Source organism: Geospiza fortis, unplaced genomic scaffold, assembly GCF_000277835.1.
Source record: "Geospiza fortis unplaced genomic scaffold, GeoFor_1.0 scaffold292, whole genome shotgun sequence".
Classification (NCBI taxonomy): Eukaryota; Metazoa; Chordata; class Aves; order Passeriformes; family Thraupidae; genus Geospiza; species Geospiza fortis.
This window is the reverse complement of record NW_005054482.1, coordinates 580,088-597,807: the sequence shown is the minus strand read 5'-3', so window position 1 is coordinate 597,807 and position 17,720 is coordinate 580,088. Positions and strand designations below refer to the sequence as shown.

The 17,720-nt window shown below is 40.5% G+C and overlaps 1 protein-coding gene across 2 annotated transcripts in view; it reads right to left on the bottom strand.

Moving 5' to 3' along the window:
* Positions 1-17,720, bottom strand: part of SOX5 (SRY-box transcription factor 5) — a 274,532-nt gene that overhangs the window by 205,771 nt on the left and 51,041 nt on the right. The window lies entirely within an intron of this gene.

The following is a 17,720-nucleotide window of genomic DNA, read 5'->3' as shown; positions in this document are numbered from 1 at the left end:
CGTGGGTGGGGGGGGGAAATAAATCGGCGGAAAGAAAGGAAGAACGGTCCTTTGTTCTTTGAGTTCATTGCTATTTGTTCTTCTGTTGAAACCTTTAAAAAAGGCAAGCAATGTTTCAAAAACAGCCAGAACAAAGCCTATCCATAAAGCATAAACCAAGATTACAGGCTGGAGTGAACAAAGATCAGCTTGCAAGAGAGAAACATAAAATAGTTTTTCCCTAATTGAGAAGAAGTGTTGTTCTCACAGGTTTCCTAATAACAATGGTATTGATTACCTGTAATTGTTTGTTCTTTTACAGCTCTCTTTCTAAAAAAACCTTCAATTTTTACAAGGACCATTAATTTCCTGACTTTATAAAGTACTTAATGCCTTGATTGGCTAGTTGTTTTAGGAAATAAAATAGCAACTAAACATTAGATGTCCTTCACCATATGCCATATTTTTACTCACAGTTCAAGCAGGTCTCCCATCTATAAAGGACGAAGCAATTGCTTTCTGTTTCCTAATTCTATTCTCTTCTGTCTTAAACCTTCATTTCTTGTAGAAACAGTGTTTTTCACAAAGGTGGTCCTAATGACTTTCCCTGGCAGCACAATGGCAAAACTCAGTGACTTCCTGGAACGTGCACACAACCCTCCTCACGTGAGAGTCCACACAGCTCTACTCATTAATTTTAATGGAAAGCAAAACTGGCTCCAGCATCTTCAAACCTGCCTTCATTAACGCAGGAGCCTTCTCCTCCACATCTCCTCCAGCTTAAAGCAACGTTCTCTGCACAATTCCTCCTGCTTTCATGTCTCTTGTACCCTACCCCTCTGTACACATCTCCCAACCCATTTTTCCCTCTGCTGATAAATGCCACCTGTACCTGAAAGACTTAGGTCAGTGTCTCCAAACAAAGATAGCAGCAGAGTAATACTCTGTGTAAAATATAATGCTGTAAACATGAGCAGTTATTATTTTGATGTCATTTCCCAGGGCTTTTTTTTCACTATCTTATTTTTGTACCCTAGCTGTTTAATGAATATTGTTTTTAAATAAGCCATGGATCATCATGTTATATGAGTTATACACATGGTTGAAAAAGTCTTAATTTTTTAATTGTTTTCATTTTTGCATTTCATTTCAGAGGGTATGAAGGTGCTACATGTCTACAAATATGCACACAAACTGTGTTTAATGCTTTTTGTTATAATTTTATATATTTTGAGTATTTTTGATGTCTGCTCTAATAAATCACAGTATTTCAGAAAAAAAACCCACTTTTATAAAAGAACATAAATTGATACAAATTATTTAATAAAATCTGAGTAAAACTACATGGAAAACATGCAATAAAGACAAAAGATTTGTTTTCACAGGCTACTTTGTTGTGGCAAAAAGATTACCTCTGGTTAAGAAAACTTTTAATGCAAACAGTTTGGAGCAGCTTGAACGCGTTATAGTAGTGAATAAATTCCCTAACAGAATCGGATTTAACTGAGATTACAATCTGGGCCATCATATGCCCCAAAAACCAAACCCAGTGATGTTAATGAGAGACTTTCTACTGACGTCAATGAGCTTTTGACCAAGCCCTAAAAAATTTTCCAACTCCAATCAACAGAAATGCTCCTTTTTTCCCCTTCCAACTCCCTCTATTTTTGTTCTGCACTTGAAATATTCCTACTTGCTAACACTGGACTTCAAAACTTAGTTGAAGCTAAATGCAGTTTTTTTCACCTATAGACTTGAGTAAACTGATTTTTTAACACCAATCTAAACAGGCAAAATGGTTAACTTCAGCATCATTTCAGACTTTATCGAAAATTCAAAATCATTATCACCAAGTGGAGATTTTTGTTTCCTACACACAAGGCTAAAAGAGGAAATATCTTGAAAGCTGCTTTCTTATTCACACTTTGAGACAGATAAGCCAAATATCATCATCCTTAGTTACAGTTCTTAAATCTACCTATGCCACCAGTCATGAACAGAACAGCGTGTTTCTTCATTTTACCAGGGACTAGTTCCTTGTTTTAATCCAAAGCACGTCCCAAAGACTTTCACTCCTGTTTCTGCGTGACACACGTTGTGTATTACAAACATTTTGTGTATTTTACAAATACACAAAGTATTTGCAAAAGCTGCCTAAACCTCAGGTATCACCACTGCAGTTTCCATGCACATGTGAGGTACAGGCAAGTGGGGTTTTATACCTACAAATATATTCTCATATAAAACCAGCTTGTTATGAGAGAAGAAGCACAAGAACACAAGGATTGAATGATTATGTAGAGTACTAGAAGATGGTTTTCAAAATCACAAATTGCTTAGCTTTCAAGTGAAACTCACAAGTATTTTTAAAACCCTGCCTTGCTTTCTGGGGAAAAGGAATTGTGAGGGGGACAATGCAGTAGTCTGTGAGCAAAGCACCATGAAGGACGCTGCATACTCAATTCCCAGTTCTTTCAAATGCACTGTGACCATGGAAAATATCACTTTTTTTCCCTGCATTTCAGTTTCCTACCTGTAGAACAGGCACAAGTAATCTCTTATACGATAAAGGTCTTTGAATGATAAATTCATTAATAAGAGAGATACTCTCTGACTACAATGTTGGCTAAAAGCATTTGTAATACCACAGTTAGAAAGACTTCATAGCTGGCTAAGAAAGGTAAGGGAAGTGTTCTACGAGATTTTTTTAAAAGGTAAATTAGCTATTGAAATATACAATCAAGAAACCATCCCCCTGCAAAAAGTTTCTTTGGAGCTCTTGGTTAGGTGTGCACGTATGCAGTGTTTGCACATCACATACATGGCTATTTATACACTTGTGGGATTTAAGCCTCAATCAAAACACATATACAGTAGGGGAACAGCTGCAATCACATCTCAGTGGGCTAAATTACAGTACACCAGTGAATTATTCATTCAGAAAGATCTGTGGCAATCACACATCCATGGCATGATTCGCAATCCAAGAGGAAGCCTCTGCTCTCTGTGCTGTGGAGGAGAGCTCAGCCCAGCTTCTGCTGCTGAGGACACTTCAGCAGGCACCCACCAGCACACAGCTCCAGACCCTGCTGTCCCCACAAGCCCAGCATCCTTTTATTCTGCCATTCACAACAACAACATGAAATGTGCAACAGCTACCTTGGCTTGCACTTCACGTCCCTCTCTTTTATTTTGTTCTTTTTTATGCCACTACTTGGAGATGTGAAAAAGCTCTCAGTGGGTCTGGGTTTTTACTACTAGCATGTAAAAAGAAAGGACACTTCCACCACATAAAACCTGCTCATGTCAATGGCTACATAAAGCCAAAAAACTCTGAGTAAAGGAAATCCTCTGATATTGCATACAGAAGTTTAACTGTCCCCCTGAAAACACTCAGAGAAATCCTCAATGGCAAGAAAGACATGTCAGCAACAGTTTAAAATCAATCCCCTGAGACGAAGTTCCCTCCCAGCAAGTGAGATTTAGCAGGCTATTTTTTTAAAAGGACAAATTGACATGACTTTTCCCAGTTTCACCGAGAAACAGCAACAGCACCGTAAAGTGGAATTAAGAAACATCAATATCTACCACTGGCATTGTACAGTTAAGTCCATCAAGCCACACACAGGACCCATCTCTGAGCCAGCAGAGCAGAGGACAAACACTTTTCCTGGAGAACAGCCTCTCCCAGCTGCGTAACCATTTCACCTGCTCAAGTTTGATTACATTCCAGCCTCTGGCACTGCTAATCCTGGTGGCAGTTCTATGCGGGCAGCAGCTGCTTGGAGCACGGGGCTCTGCTGCTCACCCGCACTGCCCATGGCTGCTGGCCCACACCTCCTGCAGCCCTGAGCTGGGATGGTACTCACCAAACACCTGAGGCTGCTGCTGCTCGACTTCCCCCTTCAGAAAGGCAGACAGGGAGTGCACAGATCTTGCTGAAGCAAACACTCCAGCCCCTTCTCTCCCTCCCAAGCACAAAAGGGAGCACCCCACGTTCCGTGTCTTCTGCTCCTGTTCCAAGCTAGAATCCACAGGAAGACCTGCTCATTTACAAGAAAGTTGCCTGGATATTGCCAAACAGCTTTCCACCTATGGAGGAAATACCTCTTCCAAGGTTTAATGATAAAACAGGCTTCTGCCCTTTCAGGATGAGGTCAATAATCTTCCTTTGTTAATCTTGGGCAAGCTTTACTTAATCTAGCCCCCTTGTCACCTTTGTGATTGACAGGAAAAGTCATGTCACTGGACAATGGACTTGTCCTCACCGAGCAATATCTTTTTTAAAGATTACACAATGTTACCCTTGCTCTCATAAAAAGTGCAAACATTGTGCTGTTAAAAGAAACTCTTCATTCCAGCTGTATCTTTCAAATTGTCTCCCTCTGTTTCCAGGGTCCAAGGGAGGCATATTTCAGTTCTACAGAGGAACGTTTAAAGGCTTAATGAAAAGAAACAGGTTGTACTTGGTGAGATCTCCAAAATATCTCTTAGTGCTCTAAATAGATCTCATCTTCTCCTTCCTCATCCATCTAGAGATGCACATTATTCCTGTCTGCAATTAAACTCAGACACTCTGCTTCTGTGACATTAAAATTTTGTCCCAAACCAACCAAGAATCGAAGCAGAAGAAAACTGAGAACTAAGTCTGAAACTGTTAATTACCACCATATGGTATGCATGAAGTCTGCATCTGCAGGGAAAAAAATATATGTATCATGAGAATCAAGCTGCTGGTTTAGCAGCCAAAAACACCTGGAATAAAATACTTGTGCCTTTAAAACAAGCACAGATATTGTCTGATTTTTAAGAAGCCTGTGATCCTAAAAGTAACCAGAAAGGTTCTTTTTTCAAAGCTGGAATTTTGCCCATGCTTCACTCTTTCAGAATGTGTAAAGAAGACCAAAGGCAGGGTTTTTTTCTCTGCTTTCTACATTAGACATGTAGGCCTATCTATTTTATAGTCTCCATAGTGACCAGGAAGCTGATAACAGTATGACATAAGAGATAATCAGAAAACAGAATACTTCACTCTTCTGAAGACAAATGATCCTCCAGCAATTCAGTACCATTTCCTATTTTCAAAAATTTATTTTCCCCAACAATATTTTAGGAAATTAGTATCTATGTGTAAGACTGAACAGCACAGCTACTTCAAGTGAAAATCTGGAAGCTGTAGAAATACTTCCATTGCCCACAGGAGGCCCACCAGCAATTACAAGAAAACTCAACTTGACATTTCCAATATTTGTTAATGTTTAAAAGAAACAAAACAGACCACAATATTCACAAAGCAACACCAATCTTCAATTTTTGCTTAACCTTCCATTTACAACCTTTGCCTCACATAATGTAAGTAACTTACTTTAGGAGCTCAAGTGCCATTGTCTTTCAATAGGAATCATATTTTCAAATCACTGAAGTGGGGAACTGTCCTCTTCTACAGGCTGTGTCACAGGGGCTGCAGAGCAGGGATCACCACACCCCCTGCTTTATGAGGGCTGTATTTATATATATCAACCTGGCACCTTCAGGAAGGTGAAACAAACTCATATTCCATCAGGCTTCCCAGGGGACACTGTGCCTTTCCCATGTAGGAATTTCCTTCCTTCTCTCTTGTATTTAAATGGTCTTTGTAAGCCTCCTCCATGCAGTCAAGTCGCTCATCAGTGGTGGAGAGGAATGATCCCAAGGAGATTGAAAAGGAAACAGTGGAGGACACCATAAGCAACCAGGAGACTACAGAAGGTCACGGAAGGGAAAAACAGGTGGAAGAGGATAAATACACAGTTAGGAAGTAAGAACTGACACACAACCCAAAGAGGATGAAACGGTTAAGGGCATCACATAAAGGTCCAAAGGTCATGGGTCTGCAGTCAGATCCATGAAAAGCGACCACTGTCCGTATTCCTATTATTTCTTCTCCTAGGACTGCGGTTTCAATGATGACAAGGAAATCAAACACAACACAGAGTGAGGAAGGAAGGAAACGGATCAGAGGCCATGGTGGCAGAGAACTTTTACCTGAATTAGGTGAACTAAGCACAGTGAACAGAGATGCACTTTTTTGTTTTCTTTTTACTGTGACCATGCTACTACCATCAAGAGAAATACATTCAAGTCAAATACAGATTGGGCTTTACTGACACAACTTATTGGAACTCCATGTTCCAAATCTTGGAGGTACCACCAAGACTTATACAATCCTGATGACATCTTGTGCTCCCTCTAAAATGTTAAAATTTCACTTTGTAATGGAATATAACTTATTTTTAGCAATCATTACTAGCTCTTGTCCTTCAGTCTGTATTTATTTGACATGAAGTGCTGTATCCAATTAACAACCTCTTCTTGATGAAGCAGAAGATATACTGGCAGAGGGTTCAGGGGGAAGACTAACAGGTATTTCCAGTGCTTGGTATCCCTGAACCTGGCTGAAAAATGGTTCAAAGCTCCAAAAGACAACCATCTGCCATAGGAACTGCTGCATCAGACACTTTCCCTTCTTTTACCTTTTTCCTCCATACGTAAACTGAGATATTAATGAGTAGTTCCTGCAGCTTGAGGCATTTTATATAATTGATATAAGAAGCCCAGAGATGATTGGCTAAAAGCCCCACAGTGGTTGTGTTTCCATTTTTATGGATGCCATAAATACTCAGCCCTTATATTACTCTTACATGACTCCGTGGGGCAGCACAGCCCAATCACCTGGAACCGGAAATTGGGAATTCTCTCATATATCAAGTGCCACCCCACAATATCTGACAGGAACACTGAAATGCACCTTGATTTTTTCCAAATACCACAATACTCAGACTGCTGCCACAACTGCATGAGCAAGAGAAAATCTCAAACATTTACAAGGCTTAGAGATGAGCTGCAAGAAACTGTTTGGTCGCATTGACACAAAAGGAATAACTTATAATCCGTTTTGCACTGATTTCTAACTTTATCCTCTGAGATTTAGAGAGCATAGGAACAGATTTTTCAAGGATTTAAGTATCTACAGATAGAAGGAGGTGCCTAGTGGGATTTCTGAAAATGCACAATAATACCCATATCCATTTAATTCTCACTGACTTCATTTTAAGTGTCTGAAAATAAAGAGGTGAAACCAGCACGGGTGACTCCGAGCGCCTCTTCACCAGACCAGACCATTATCAGCCTATCTCCAGCACAGAGCACAATCTGATAACTGATGCCCTAAAACAAACATTTCTCCTCTGGCTGTTCTGCATTCCAGCCCATCCCCAAACACACAGCACAAGTGCAGTATTTCTTACTGCTTATCCCATCGTTTCTACTTGATTTATTAAAAACCAAATAATTATACGCAAACCGTGGATCTGTTTGTAGTAAAAATATATGAGAAAATCTTGTGAGTGAAATTTTAGAACTTTTTTATATTGAATCCCAAGCATGAGTTTTTAAATTATTTTCTTCTGTGGTCTATATTTTGGTTTTATTTTTAGCCCGCCACTTCTTGCAATGAAGCGTTCCCCATATATAAAAGTAATTTGCAAATCTTTAGATATTAAATAAACTGTAAATTGTAAGATTGTAAGAACTACCTTGTAATGAGTAAATGTGGTTAGTGCCATGATTCCTGACACCCCTACTCAGACCAGATCTCTCCTACTGCCTCTGTCTCTGGCTAAAGTCGCTTCAAGAAAATAACGCAATACAGGATTACATCTATTTGCTCTCAAAACACTTAACAAACAAAACTGGCATTCTGAGAACTCCTAATATGTTAGCTATAACCTGCAAAAACAAAGAACATGTTGTACTACAAGAGCCTTGTTATCTTTGTGCTAGTAATCTTCATGCTTAAAAATAATAAATAAAGCTCTGCAAAAGCACTTTTAAGACTTTTATGAGCTCTTCCCTGAGGGACTAAAGATCGCCCGTAAGACCTTGCTAAACAAAAAATAAGACTGCTTATCAAAACAGCTTGGTAGAGGCTTCAGCATACATTAAATCCTTCTAATAGTTTGGAAATCATGCAGTATAAAACGATTATCTTTGTAAAAATACAAGCTTACTAACCAGATACAACAACTCTGGCTTGTGAGTGTAATAAAACCTATGTTGAGTGTCAAAGCCAGTTTGATCACCAGCTTTGTTACTGTGAAACAAACCCATTGTCTGTGCTAATTCCTTGGAAGGAGGGGAGAGGGCTATCTGCACAGAACTCGGGATAAAAGGAATGCCATGGACCAGCAGTGGCTCCTGGACTGCTCCCAGCTTTCACACTTCAGTTCCCTGCAGATGGAAAGGGATGGCAGATTACTTCATCTGCTCTCTGGTAGCCTACAGAAACTTGTACCAGGCAGAGGATTTCACTTCATCCCTTTGGCTGGGTGGCTGACAGGAAAGTAAAGAAAAGCCACACATGAAATAGTTATGATGCCTCAGGTTTAGCTTTTCTATTTTTCACATTCTGTGCTGCTTTAGTGCGAGGGTCTGAGCTTCACATGAGGGGATGGTGAGCTCTGTGCACAGAGCAGGGAGACAAAACAATTCCTGCTCCAGCTGGGCACCAAGGACAAATGATCCAAATCTCAGCCCAAGAGCACAAACACCGTGGGCTGGAGAGAGGAAAACAAGCAGGGTGGGACTGCAGGGGCTAAAGCTGGAATGGGACAATGAACTGCAAGATGCAAATGGAGCAGAACTGATCAAAGGGAGAGACCCCGTGCCCGGCCGTGCATTTTGGGGCCATTTTGGTTCATCTTGAGTTTGTTTTGTGACCAGTTTGGGTCCATCTTGTGTTCATTTTGTGCCCATTCTGGTTCATCTTGGGAGCAGCCATGGCTGGGCTCTGGTGCTGCCCAAGGTGCATCCATGGAGGAGATCCTTTTAACAAATCCCTGCTTTATTCTGTGACTCTGCCCAGCCTCTGTTCTAGGGCATCCTCCACAAGGCATCAATTCTGTGAATGACAGGTATGTGCCTAAATCCACTACACTTCTTAAATAATCATGTTCTGCTTCATACATGTTGTGTATTTTTCATGAGCCTTCTCAATTCACTTCTGTTTATCTACTTTTACCTTGTATTTGTTCTTTTGCTTTTCAGAAGATTATTATAACAAGACTTACAAGATTATAACCATCAAAACAGTCTTTGCCTCCACAGAGATTAGCATCACACTATTTCTTTCTTCTGAAAGCAATCTTCTGGAAGTTTCCATTTTCAAGAAGGGCCAGAAAACATAACTTTATTATGAGCAACTTGAGAAGAGCAACTTGAGAAATAGCCTCACTGTGTCCACTGGAGTTTACTACAGCATAAGAAGAGGAATTTTAAAAAAGGAAACTGTTTTGGTTCAGAATGTTCATCTCATTTAGTTTTGCAATGAATATCATCCAGCCCAAGGGACTCATGGATCTGCTTTTACCAGAGTTCTTTATTCTGCTACCTGCTCTTCAATTACTTTGTCTACTACTAACTCTTACATTTCTTAAGTAAAGTTACAGGACTTTGCCAAGCAGTAACTGGTTTAATCTTCTTTAATAGTTATTAACAGACTTGCTTTCTCTCCAAAATTCATTTCACCTATTCTGCTCTTTTATAACTTGATTTTCTTCCTACCTACAACCGTTATACAATTTTAGTGAAAGAACTTGGAATTCTGGTGTAAACCAAAGTAGTTTTCTCACCTTTGGAGGAAGAGCTGCACAGGATATAAAAAGAAAAGGAATATCCATATTCTGTGCTTATGAACAGAGAATAAATCCTTTCACAGAAAGGCAGCTCCACAGAACATGCTTACAGAGTAGGAACCAAACTTATTTGGATCTTGCACATTTCAAAGGACAGTATTTGATCAAAATGCCAAACAGATCAGGATAATTAATAAAAATCAGTATGGCAGGAATCCATCAATGTAACACATACATAAACATAACATGGGTTAGCGTTTATTCAGAATTTAGTTAATCCCCACAAAACACCTTTGTGGTCCTGCACATAGGACAGGTCAGGACATGGCATGAGCTGCCTTGGCAGGCTCCAAAGCACAGGAAAGGCAGAGCACACTCAGCACCCAAGGATTATCAGGAACCAGCTCCCTGCTCACTTTTCTGGCTCTTACTACACCTCAAATGGTGACATTAAGTTCTACTCCAGGGAGCAGCATGGTGTCATTTTACCATTTAAGTCCCATTCTAAAGCTCACCCAAGCAGAGCTTAAACGAGATTTAAAAAGTACACAGACCTCACCAGTTCAGACTGTGGTTGAGTGATGCAAAATACCCTAATAAATTCTAATTTATGACAGATTCACAGTTGTTCCCACTCTGCAGATGAGTTATTCTTTCTTCTGTTTCTGTAAACTGCAGTCAGCAGCATACATTGCCTACTATGAAGAGACCTTTGTGATAAGATGATATCAAGGGATGTTGTGACATTCCTGATTAAGAATTACACAGTAAGCAAACTGCACAGAAATGCTAATTTCCCTCCCCTTTCTCATCACTTACCTAAATTATTCTGAGTAATACAAATGATCTTTATTAGCTTTAAAGCAGTTCATTCTCATTCTCTTATATCATTTCATTAAAGAAATCAAATTCCTGTAGATGACTAAGTGCACAACGTATTTTCCCCAACAATTAATTTCGTGCACTGATGTACATCATGCTCACAAACAAACCAAAAAAAACCCCAAGGAACATCAATTCTTCTACAGGCACAGCCAACTACCCACCATCAGCAGAGAATGAATAACTTTTGCTGGAAATAGCCCTTTTCCTCCAAATTCCTCTTTGAATCACTGATTTCTGAGTATTCCCTGTAGTTTTCAGTCATCACGAAGTGATGCTGCAAAACCCACAGAATTGCCCAACCCAAATAAGAAAGGCACAATTTTCTCCACTTTGACTGGAAAGAATGTAAGGCTGCTTTATGGTGAGGAAGCATTGCTTGGCTGACAGAGCATGGTTTCACAAAATCTCTCTTTCTGCTCTTAAATTTATTAAAATTGGGGCTCAGGGTGTGATCCAACCAGGTGCCACTGTGCTCACCAGCACTGAGCTGATGTACAGAGGGTTTCTAACAAAAAGTTCTCTGCAATGCATTCATTAAACCCAGCAACACACAACAGGGAAAAAGAATTTAAAATCTCCTATTGAGCACCTAGAGACCTTGAGCACAGAGAGGGGGTGAACACAAAGACAGGGTATTTGGTTTTGAGTCACACTACATAAAAATACATAAATATATAGAGAAATACATATATGCATGTGTGTGTGCATATATACATATACATGTATTTATAGATTATATACTATATATAATATATATTAAATATATAATATATTATACATATTTTATATTATATATATTTATATATTATATAATATATTAGAAGCCATTACAGTGCATTTTATAGGGTTTTCTTATTTTCCTCTTCCCTTCTATTCTGGTCTATGATTGTCTACCCTTACAGTATAACATATTTAAGCATACTCAAAAGAATTACATAAATTTTTTTTCAGTTTTTTTTAATCTCCAGATGTACATTTATGTGGGGATGAGTTATTTGAAACATAAATTGCCTGGACAGACTCAATTATGTGAAATAAACGTGAAAATCACATGCACATGACATGTAAAGGGGAGCTGTGCTGAGGGTTTATTTGTATGCTACAGGGGGGTAAAAGTGAGACACATAAGACTGATCCCCCTGAAAGGCAGCCAGTCCTCCCCACAGCCCCTCTGGCACTACTGGAGGCTGCACTCTCGCTTTTATATAACGCCCTTCTCAATATACTTGGATTTAATTGATTTGTTGATCAAACACTACAGAGTGCCTCAATTTCAGGTTCAGAGAAACTTTCAAAAATAGAAGGTCAAAAGATGCTACAATGACACCAAGTCACAGCTTCTGATCTAAACTGGATCCAGCCAGTTCAGACTGGTCCAAACAGGTTTGGGCTAGTCAGAACCAGTCTGATGTGACTGGATCCAGTTTGAACAGCTCAGAACCAGTCAGAACTGGTATGATGTGGTTGGATCCAGTCTGAACACCTCAGAACCAGCCTGAACCGGTATGATGTGATTGGATCCAGTTTGAACAGCTCAGAACCAGTCAGATGCAGTTGGATCCGGTTTGAACAGCTCAGAACCAGTCTGAACCCAGCCCATGCTCACCCAGACTGGTGATACAGAAACCACAGTTACCCAAATCAGCCAAAACATCCAAGGGAGAACACCTGGGATTAGAATGGCCCATGGAATCAAACAGCAATACCTAAATTATATTTCCAGTGACTGAATGGAGAACCTCTGAGGACTGCCTAAAATCCCCAATCTTTCTGTAAACTTTTTTCCATTAAGATCTTGATCATCAACACGCTTTTCCAGATTTCAGCACATTTGTTTTCTACAGGAGCTGGCCAGAACACTGAACAGCTCAGCAAGAGTTTCAGGAGATCCCCATGAGCAAACTGCATTTAACTCCACAGGTTATTTTCAGTGAACAATGGGATCACATTTTCAGAAGACTAAACTGTTCTGGAAGTCTCACTTCCTGAACACATTTGATTTCAAGCCCTTGTGTTTATTTATTTTCATGTCAGCTATTCTCCGCTTCAATACAAAGTAAAACTTTCTTCCTTGGAAGTAACAGAGCTAATTAAGAGCTCAGATTATGCACAGTGATAAACAAAATATACTGTCAGAATTAGCTGTTGAAATGCCTCAAATCTTGGTAGCTAATCTTAAATTTACTTTAGGGCTTAAGCACTATGAAACGAAACACAACATCCAGGGAAGACACTAAGGAGAATACAGTGAAAAACAGAGAGCAACAAACACCTTTGGAAATTGCTGGTCATTCTTCTGACTGCAGAGCTGAATTAATTTGACACAGATTAGTGGAAGTTTAGATGAAAGTTCTGATCTCAGTTCTGATCTGAAACAGGAGAATGTCCAACTATGCATGGGGATAAACAGAACAGTGCCTTTAAATTGTCACCTATATTCAACACAGCTGTTCCCCATGTATTTTCTGAGTCATGTCTATCTGCTTGCTTTATTGACCATTTCTTTTTAACTGCCCTCAGCACTGAAGAGTCAATACAGCTACAAAAGAAGAACTGGACTCTGCTTTGCAGACATATCATCAAAAAAATGGTTAAGTACCATTTGCAAAGTGTTTATTACTAGGGATGATGTGAAGCAAAAAGAAACACAGCATATTTTCAAACCTTGGGTTAAGTTATAGCATTATAGGCAATTAATAGAAATATCATATTTTTATGCAACTAAATTTGACCTCAAAAGCCACAGCAAGACAGAAAACATAGGACCCTTTAATGTCATTTTTGCAGTCATTTATCTGACTATAACCACACTTTAAAGCACTAAGGTCAGCTGGGCATGCAGCATGCCCTACACTTCTGACTAGCATGCACTACGTTTGACTTGAGAGTAAATAAGGGACTGACACTCCATTAACCTTCACAAGTACAATTATTTATCAAAACAGTTCAAAAGACTACCCGACAGGGAACTGATAAATCTGGAAGCAAAAAAGGAAACTGCAACAGCACAAACTGATCTTTTGCTGGTGATGAAGAGCTATTTCCTACCACAATTCCTGCGGCAGGTCCTCCAGCCAGTTTTAACACAGCCATCCAATTTCAAGGGCTGCACCTTAAATCACACTGGCTTTATCAAAATATCAGCACTTTCTTTTTTTTTTTTTTTTATTATGTGGGGTTTTTTCCATCTTCTTTCTCAGAAATAACACATGCTAATATCCTGTATTTACAGGAGTCTTCAAAGACTCCTCTCAGAAACGCATGCAAAAAATTCAGAAGACTTGCGAAGAGTTGGCCCTACCTGCACAGTTGAGAAGGCCACAATACACACAGTATCACCATACCATTTCAGAAAACCCAAAGAGAATAACACCATACCTCATCAGAAGGCTGCAGCATCTGCCCTCCTTGTCCCTCAGGCCAGCATTTTGTGCCCTGCTGCTGCTGCCCTGCACCTGTGTGCCCTCTGTGCCCTCCATGGCCCGTTCCCTTCAATGCTGCTCACCTGTGCTGCACAGCTGGGGCCAATGAGGGATGATTGGGCACAGCTGGGGCCAATTGGGGATGACTGGGCACAGCCCCACCCCAATCACCACCGACTCTTTTGCACTTTTGGGTTGATGGATGACACCTGCTCCCAATATTCCTCTTTGCTAAGGCGACCATCATTATGCCACCACCATGTGAACTTTATTTCTTTTATTACAAGACATGCGCTGGTTGCCAACTCTGCAAAGCTTCTGTGACATCTTTCTGTAGTGACATTCTACCCAAATTCTGCACTGAAGCAGGGGGTGAGCTGCTCATCAGCTACTTTGACTTTTTGACTGCAGAAGCACTTCGCACTTCCAAAGATTGGGAAGTTTGTTCAAAATCCTGCACTGGAAAGGGTCAGGAGGGAGAGTGAAGAGAAAGCAGCTCTACCACAGGAGGATTCTCTCATGATCTACTGGGAATGCTGCCCATCTCTGCCATCTTGTCTTGCGCAATGGTTTTCCTGTGGCAGTACAGCACACTCCCCTATTGCACCACACCTTGGACTCATCTCCAGCCTCTCTCAGACGCACAGGTGGGAACAACCCCCAGGTGTTCACCCCTGGAGCTGCAGCTATTACAGCAGAGCTCCAAAAAAAGCAGTGCTGTGCAGCCAATGAACCACCCTCCTTGCCTTTGCTCTCCCCTTTGGATTACTTCCCTACTTTGTAAAAATGCATCAAGCCCATGAACACAAACAGCTCACCCAGCTGCCTCAGACCTTCTTTCTGGAGGAAAGAACCCCAAAATGCAAAAATCAAGAGATAAGGCAGAAAAAATCCTTTGAAGGGGAAGAGGCTTTTCTCTTATCAAGTAGCCCAAAACACAGCAAAAGGAGCAGGAAGTGCTGACTGACACCAAGGTCAATTCCTACCAAATGTCATCTAATAAAGGGGAAAGATTGACTTGATAATGCCTTTTTAACAGAGGATTTATTACATTCATAACATACAGAAAAGCATAATCCTCATTACATTAGTTACCTTCTTTCAGCTAGTGCAAACAGTTTATTCCTTAAAAATAATAAAAGGAAATGGATTATGATTTTAAACCTTCTGCACACTTTACCTTATACATATCAAAATAATCATGTTTAGGGGACCGAGTACTTTTTAAACCCGACTCATAAAATTGATATCCTGAGGTCTAATGTTTATTTTTTCCCATTGAGTTCCAGATTAAATGCCTTAAATTGCAAATACTTCCCCCTTGCCAACTCCTTGTCTTGGAAACTTAATGTTTCTTTTTCCTCTTCCCACCATGAAAGATTCTGTACTCAGATTTGCTGACAATTCTTGGATGTGCAGGAGGCACTATAATCCATTTTGCTATTTGAAAGCTCAGCACTCAGAGCTCAGCAAAGCTAAGCAGCCCCAAAACTTGTCCTCTGCCAGGTACCCAAGCAAAAGAGAGCAGCACACAAAGCCTTCCTTGCACCAGAAAATGCATGGGAGAAGATTTCACTGCAAGTTAATTGAGCAAATCTCCACAGCATCATTTATGAAATGGTGTCTGAGGCACCCAGAGCATGTTTTCACTTGGGATTAGAGTTTTTCAGCAGCATCTCAGATGCACCTGCTGCAGACACCACTGTCCTGAATGGAAAAGCATCTGGTTTTAAGCAGGAGACATAGCTGTTAAAATGTGAATGATTCTACTCTGAGCAGTTCCAGAGAAGCAACAAAACAGTAAAAAAATTTTTAGAAAAACATGGTGGAGACAAAGAGTCCCATACACTGAAAGGACAGTTTGAGACAAGGCAGAGTGCTATCGCTCTTCAAATACAAAAACATTTACTGCAGAAAAGAGAGCATTTCCTTCTGCTGCAGTGGCTAGGGCAAGAACTAATGAGAGAAAACTGATGCAGGAAAGATTACACAGGAGCTATTTTCTAAAGGCAGAGACAGCAACACCCTGGGCCAGACGGACTGGGAGGTTCTGAGCCTCCTGTCTTGGGTAACTTCGGGAAGTGAGACAATTCTCTGAAGGAAATGACATTGGTGCAGCTGATCCCTGGACTGAAGCTGGGTCTGGGTGACCTCTCCCAATCCCTCTCAGCCCCACAGTTCCACCGAGTGCAGCGCTGACAAATGGTGAGAAATGGATGTGCTCACTCACTAGGAGCTCTATAGATCTGCAAGGGACTTACTCACTAAGCTGGATCAGGGTTTTTTAGTTGTGTTTTGCTCTGGATTTTTTTTTTTTCAGATAAATCAATAGGCTTGGGCCATTTTCCAAAGATGTGATTTGGTAAGTTTCAAGCCAAACCTCTCAAGCTTTACTCATGAGATAAGTGCTAAACAATGAGCCAGATTCATCAAAGCTTTATAGACTTACTTAAAAGAAAAAGAAACTGATTCAGCCAACTCATTTCAAGCCAAATCAGGCAGTTGAAAATCTATTCCTGAGATTCGGAAAATCTGTCTTTTTAAAAAATATTTTAAAAATATGTTTTGAGAGTCCCTCTTTTGCAAGAGCCTCAGGCAACTCTGTCAAAAAACTGGTTTTTGGGATTTTTCAGTCTGATCAGGAGTGGTGTATTCCTCATGTCTAAAGGAGATAGCTGAAATACATGTGTTTGTACATATACACCTAAATATTTTTACATATATACTTATACATACAAGCAACATAAGGATTCAAGAACATTTTATCAGAAGCTTGATAATTAAAGCAGTGAGTTTACTTTTCAAAAAGGCTAAAAATGAATTTGCTTCTTTACCAGAAGAAAAAAACAAACAGTAGTGCTGGACACCAGGATACTCTACTAATGCACAAAGCTAAAACCAGGTCCCTGCTCTCAGGCATGTTTATGAGCATTAGCACCATAAAATCTACCAAACCCCTCAGTACTGATCCTTAAGAGTATTTCCTCAAAGAAGGTTCAGCCCATGTTCTTTCAGTGCCTGGTATCTCTACCAAGAAGGGTAACAACTGAGCTAAACAAGGCAGTTTTTGTGTACACCCACAGAAAACCTCCCAAAAGCACCAAAGCACTTGAGACATTACCAGGAGAGGGGAAGACACAGCCTGGTGTTACCTGACCAGGATGGGTCGCAGTGGTGACTGGCAATGGAGGAAAGGACATCCTGCCTGCTGGCTGGCATCCCACACACGGCTTCTGAGCTGGAGGAAACCTGGACTGCAAATGCTGCGCTGGTGATGCAGGGATTTCTGTGCAGAAACACAGGAAAGGCCTCTCTCTACCCTCTTCTTCCCACAGACGCTGTTAATTCCCCAGTAAACTCCATTTCAGAGGCAGAAAGGTGATGTCCCTACAGTGATGGACACAGGCTGAGGCCATTGGATGGCTGCCCCTCCAGCCCAGCATTTGCTGTAAACATTTATGTCAAAGCAATGAGAAAACGTTCAGAACCTTGCCACGCTTTCTTTTTGTGCTCCTGCTCTTTGCAAGGGAACTGCTCCTTCCGAGGACACGGGAAAAGCATGTGACTTTGAACTGGAAACCCTGAAAATCAGCGAGCCTACCTGCTAATGAGCAACTTGCTATTGAAACGAGCTCGTTAGCTTTCATTTCTGCTGGCTGCTGATCGATTCATGAGCCACTAACGTGGCCTCTGTAAGCTGTACATAAATTATCAAACACATTGATTTCCCCAAATAATAAATCAGGAAGTCAGCCCTTTCCAT